This window comes from Cebus imitator, unplaced genomic scaffold (assembly GCF_001604975.1).
Source record: "Cebus imitator isolate Cc_AM_T3 unplaced genomic scaffold, Cebus_imitator-1.0 Scaffold124, whole genome shotgun sequence".
Lineage (NCBI taxonomy): Eukaryota > Metazoa > Chordata > Mammalia > Primates > Cebidae > Cebus > Cebus imitator.
Window position 1 is genome coordinate 3,172,473 of NW_016107439.1, and position 6,194 is coordinate 3,178,666.

Sequence of the window (6,194 nt, forward strand, 5' to 3'; positions counted from 1 at the left end):
ATGTAGGGTGATGGTGGAAGCTCCTCCTCAGGGTTGCCTTGGTGGATGGGTTTTCTGGGTCCTTTGGTAACTTGAGCCACGAAAACCTTACATTGTCCCTTTCTAACCGTGCAGAATCGAACTCAGGATGGAAGAGGCTGAGCTACTTCTAATAGGAGTCAATGTAAGGGAATTGATCTGGGTGTCCAGGACTGCCAGTAACAGCCTTCCAAACAGCTCTTAATGTGGGTAACATCTAAGGTCCCCTCAGATGGCCAGCCAACATTGAATGTTAGCCATTCCACCTCACAAATGGTTTTTAGTTTCCCTGGAGTCATTTTTACCCCAGAATCTCCACAGAAGCCCTTCCTGAAGTTTTTGATCATACAGTCTAGGATGGTGGGTTTTGATTGGCCCTTCCCCATGACTTATGTCCTCTCCTTGACCCGTGGCATGAGACAGTCTGAAGGGAGGGGTTGTCTTGTTAGGGACCACTCAGGTGCCCACCTGGCTGTGTCCCTCGTAGGAACTTTAGGAGCCTCTTAGCATTGGCAGGCAGGACTGGGCTTGAGCCTGGCCCAATGCTGCCCTAAGCCTTATGAGGTCACTACAGAATTGCAAGTGAGGGCCCACTTGCAATTTTCATAGTGGAGCCAGACTGGAAAATCAAGGACAAGCCCTTGAATTCCACATTCACTCACTCACACAGAATTTATTACATTTCCTCCCTAGCCCAGAGAGTCTACCTGTGGTCTCCCTGTGGAGACCCTGGGTGGTGATCAGGCTCCCCTTCCATCTGGAGATGGGCCTGCCTGGGGTGGGGTCCTGGGACCTTACCTTGTCCATGGTCTTCTGTTGTTCAGTCCATCCCCTCCACGAGTGGGCGGCAGCACCGGGAGGGTGAGGAGGGTGGATCACCTGAGGTCATGAGGTTGAGACCAGCCTGGCCAACATGGTGAAACCGTGTCTCTACTAAAAATTAGCTGGCATGGTGGCCAGTGCCTGTAATCCCAGCTACTTGGGAGGCTGAGTTTGCAGTGAGCCAAGACTGCACCACTGCACTCCAGCCTGGGGAACAAGAGCAAAACCCAGTCTTAAAAAAAAAAAAAAAAAACATACATAAAGAGATTTGAACCTAGGCTCAACATTATGCTGCCGTTAGAAGGGGACTGTAAGCCACTTACTTGAATGCTATATATAAATCCAACTCAATAGTGCAATTACTGCTATCAAACTGAATTGCACCTGACTAGACCATAATGATGAGAACCAAGGTGGACTTTACAGAATGGAGAAGCAGAGGCAGTTAGGCAAGTTCACAGGCAATGCACAATGTAGTTCTGAGGTTACAGGGCCATTACGGGATGCTGAAGAAAGTCAAGGGCATTTAGGAAGGGCTGATGGTGGTCAGAGAAAAGTCAGGTTAAGAGCAGCAAAGTGTAAGGAAATAGGGAGCATTCCAGTTAAACAATCAGCGCCCTGAAGGCCAGAGGCACGTTAACATTTTACAATAATTTGAAAACCACCTCTCCACCACTAGATACAGACATGTCCTTCTCCCATTAAGGGCACTTCTCTACAGCTTCACTTTGCTTCTACAAACCCTGAAACACAACTCGGGGCCTTTGCACTTGTTTTCCATCTGTCTTCCTAGAGTGCTCTTCCATCAACTATATATAAGGCCATGGCATCTCCCTCAGCTCTTCCTCGTTGAGTGAGGCCTCCCTTGCTGGCCATGTTCTTAAATGCCTCCCATTCACTGCAAACACATGCACTGTCTCTTTTCTTCTCCCTTCCTCCCTTAGCAATTATGGCTAGTTAACACTTTTATATATTTTTTGTACTGGTCTGTGCTCACATTGCTATAAAGAACTGAGACCGGGTTATGTATAAAGTAAAGGTTTAATTGTCTCATGGTTCAGTAGGCTCTACAGGGAGCATGGCTGTGGAGGCTTCAGGAAACTTATCATGAGGGATAACTAAGAGGATGCACATGGTCAGAGCAGGAGGAAGTAGGGGGAGGTGCTACACATTTAATCTGAACTTTCTTCTGCCTCTGCCTTGAGACATGTTGCACAATTGCATAACCTTTACTTTCATTAGTTTTTGAGGCAGGGTCTCACTGTCACTTAGGCAGGAGTGCAGCGGCAAAATCATGGCTCACCATTGCCTTGACCACCTGGGCTCAAGCAATACTGCCTCGTTTTTTGTAGAGACAAGGTCTTACTATACTGCCCAAGATAGTCTTCAACTCCTGGCCTCAAGTGATCCTCCCACCCTGGCCTTCAAAATTATTGGGATTACAGGCATGAGACACTGCCCCAGAGCACTTCACATCTAAATTACATCTTGTGAGAAATCACTATCACAAAAACAGCAAAAAGGAAACCCACCCTTTTGATCCTATCACCTCCCACCAGGCCCCTCCTCCAACACTGGGGATTACAATTCAATATTATATCTAAACTTATGAGCAATTACCTAGACTTATGAGGGTAGACTTTGCAATAGGGAATGTAAAAGTTTAGATAAAAGGCAAGAACAATGCTATGAATTAAGAATGACTCCAAGATAAATATTAAATACTTTTATTTAGAAGTTCTGGAGAATGAGTCACTTCTGACAGAGTAATGAGACCTCAATTGCTAGACAGGCAGCAGACTGGTTAATAGGAGTGAACTTGCTTGACTGTTTCCTCCCACATGAAAACTTTTCATCACCTCCAAAACTTTCATATTCTAAGAACGTAGCACCACTGTGTCCTTTTAAATCCCCTTACACTTCCTTATGCTACACACACACACACACACAAACATAATATGCTGACACATACTCTCTTTTGTGCCCAATTTTGTGAACCTTCTTAGGTTCAATGCAATGAATACGAAGAGCTTATATTCTTAACTGCTCTACCGTGGTCCTTTCCTAGTTTGCTTAAATTCTTTTAACTGTTACACCAAGACACCAAATCTCAAGAGACAAGTGACTTTCCAGAAGTCACGTGACGCCTCTTATTCGGAAATACTCACATTTTATGAAACTTGATTTACCCCAATCCATTTCTTTACATGTGAAATGGGAGAACAAAATCAACCTCCGAATTATGAGAATTAAATTAAAAGATGAGCATGAAACACCCTGTTGCCACCAGCCTTGTCCCTGCTCTAGCTCCTGTGGCACTGCATGGACACGTGGTTGCTACAACTTAGTACTCCTATTAGAGGCATTTTCGTATTGTAACTGAAGGGATAGTTGGTCTAAATCAATTGAAATACCAGCATCAGGACATCCTAGCTTCAATGGCTTGTACCTGTAGTTGTCAACCTATAGAAAGAAAAGTTTTAAAATGACGTTTTAAAAACAACTGAAATGTATCGCTTGTTTTATAAACTGTGTGAAGAAAATTATAGAGGCGCTCAGTTGTAACAAAATTTTTTCTGGTTCAGGTGTGACTCCAGACAGGATCCAAAGAGGAGATTTTCAGTCTCTTCTCTGGGTTTTATGGAGACTTACTTTACCCTTCTGTGTTAGCCTCTTAAAGCACTGGGTCAACCTTAAAAGGGCACAGGAAAGGGCACTTTGGGATTTTTTTTCCCCTTTCATTTTTACGGAGTTCACTACTATTTCCCGCATTGTTTTCAATACCCCGTGGATCTCTGCTTCTCTAAGTCTGAAACCACCACTAGAAACAGCTGTTTCGTTTGGTGAGCCCCCTGCACGGATGTTTCCTTCCAGATAAGGAGAGCCAGATTCGGGCCCTGGCGATAAATACTGGCCACGTGCTCGGGGCTGGGTCATTTCATCCCACTTAGGAACACACCTTTGCTATTTATGAGGCCGCCGCACTTCCGCAGACGTAGGAGAGACGAACTCCTGGAGCTCAAGGTCGGCCGGGGTTGGGTTCCTACCGCCGCACATGTGGCCCACCTGAGATCTGCTACAAAGTAGTGGCGCGTCCGCCCTGGGGAAGCAAAGCGGAAAACTCTTCTGGTGCCCAGACCTGCCCAGAAACCTCCGGCTGCTCCGCTAGGCGCGGCGCCTGTGCCTCGCGCGGGCCCGAGACGGGCACGGCCGCCCGCCCCCCGCGCCGCCGAGGACTGCTCTACCCCTCCGTTCTGGCCGCCGGGAGCAGAGGAGCTCGGGGCGGGCAAAGCTCGAGGGGACGCGGGGCGACCCCAGCCCCTCACCGGGCCCGTGGGCCGACCGGGCGCCCTCCCCGCCCGAGACCGAAAGCCGAAGGTTGGAGGCCCACTCACCGCGCAACTCCAGCGGACAAAGAGGCCGGAGACCTGCACCAGGCGCACAAACCGGAGAGGCGGCGCGGGGCGGGGCGGAAAGGGGAGGGCCGCGGGGCGCGCAGCCAATCCCGGGAAGATCTGGGCGAGGGCGGGGCGCGCAGCCCATCCCTGGAGAGGTCGCGGAGCTCAGCCAATCCCGGGAAGATCCTGGGCGGGGCGGGGTGGAGGCCCGCGGCACTCACAGCCAATCCCGGAAATCTTGGGCGCGGGGGGGAGGAGTTTGGGGGGCCGGGCCGGGCCATTGGCTATCGGTGTCCGGGTCCGGCCTAGGTCTGGCTCCTGCAGTGGCGCCTGGACCTGTCAGCTCTGCGCGGAACATCCTTCTCGGAATCAGATTCGTCAGGCTCCCCACCAGTCCTCGGCGTTGGTGATTCTGGTGTTCTCAGGCTCTCCTCGGGTTCTCTTTTGGGGAGGCCATCGCGGTTACTCCAGGGCCGCACTACGGTCCTGAGACCCTTTCCTAAAGCCGTATTCATCCGGTGTGTGTTCATAATCTGTCCGCCTAAACTGTAACCTTAAAGAGAAACCACGACCGTTTCTTGTTCAACGAACTCGCTCCCATGGCCCCTCCTAAAGCTAAAGGGACTGCCTCCTTTCCTCATGCTCCCTCGTTATTCATTTATGCAGTGTCCAGTAAGTAGACCATAATCAGCTGGAGGTGGGAGTGGGGGAGGGTGAGAAGGCAACCATAGCTATCTCAAAGTAACAGGCTCAATTTTGGCAAACAAATAAGTAGAATAAAATTGGAGTATATGCTAAAAGGAGAACTTCTATTACTGTTTCATGTACTTACCATCTGCTAACAAATCTAATCCTCAAAATATCTTTTATCATCTCCAAATTATAGATGGGGAAATAATTGTTATAACTTGCCCAAAGTCACAGAGCAGTCAGCAAGTGGTAGGTAGATCCAGGATTTGAACTCAAGCAGCGTAAAAGCAGAGCCCCTCACACACCATGCTACCCGGCCTTTCCCCAGATGTTGAGGGTGGAACAGGAAGGGAAACCAAAAAATAGCCTATATTTGGTTAACTGATCAAGATATACAGCTCTAGTAGGGTCGTGGCTTTTTTTTTTTTTTTTTTTAATGGAGTCTTGCTTTGTCGCCCAGCCTGGAGTGCCGGGTTCAAGCTATTCTCCTGCCTCAGTCTCCCGAGTAGCTGGGTTTACAGACGCGCACCACCACACCTAGCTAATTTTTGTATTTTTAGTACAGACTGGGTTTCACCATGCTGGCCAGGCTGGTCTTGAACTCCTGACCTAGTGATCTGCCTGCCCCGGCCTCCCAAAATGCTGGGATTTCAGGCGTGAGCCACCATGCCTGGCAAAGGGGTTGTGGCTTTGCAGGCAGAAAGAACAGGTCGTCCACAGCCCCAAGGTAGAACAGGAAAAGGCTTTACCTGTTTAAGGACCCCCAGAAATTGAACTTAAGTATATAGGAGCAGAGTGGTATGAGATGAGAGTGGCTTGGGGCCAGACCATGCAGAAAACCCTGGGAGAATTTTTGTTGTTTTTTGAGATGGAGTCTAGCTCTGTTGCCCAGACTGGAGTGCAGTGGCACGATCATGCTCAATGCAGCCTCCGCCTCTCAGGTTCAAACGATTCTCCTGCATTGGCCTCCCAGGTAGCTGGGATTATAGGCATGCACCACCATGACCGGCTAATTTTTGTATGTGTGAAAGAGTTTATATTTTGTGCTAAGAATGATGAAAAGCTATTCAAGTGTTGTTTATTTTATTTTTTTCTTTTTAACAGGGGAATGATAGGATCTGATGTAGGGTGTGGTTTCAGGTGTGATTGAGATGATTTTTGTGGGAAGAAGAAATTGAATAAAATTTACTAATAGGTCGGGTGCAGTGGCTCACGCCTGTAATCCCAGCATTTTGGGAGGCCGAGGCAGTTGGATCACGAGGTCAG

At 48.7% G+C, this 6,194-nt stretch overlaps 1 long non-coding RNA gene and 1 other non-coding gene across 2 annotated transcripts; both read right to left on the bottom strand.

The window, feature by feature from the left end:
- Window positions 1-2,551: 2,551 nt before the first annotated feature.
- On the bottom strand, window positions 2,552-4,316 carry LOC108312374. The gene is made up of 3 exons (XR_001828611.2): window positions 4,236-4,316; window positions 3,800-3,940; window positions 2,552-3,303 (listed from the first exon to the last, which is right to left on the bottom strand). It is a non-coding gene; the product is annotated as an uncharacterized LOC108312374 (long non-coding RNA).
- Window positions 3,424-3,545, bottom strand: LOC119472949. Its single transcript, XR_005202118.1, has one exon. It is a non-coding gene; the product is annotated as a small nucleolar RNA SNORA26 (small nucleolar RNA).
- Window positions 4,317-6,194: the final 1,878 nt, after the last annotated feature.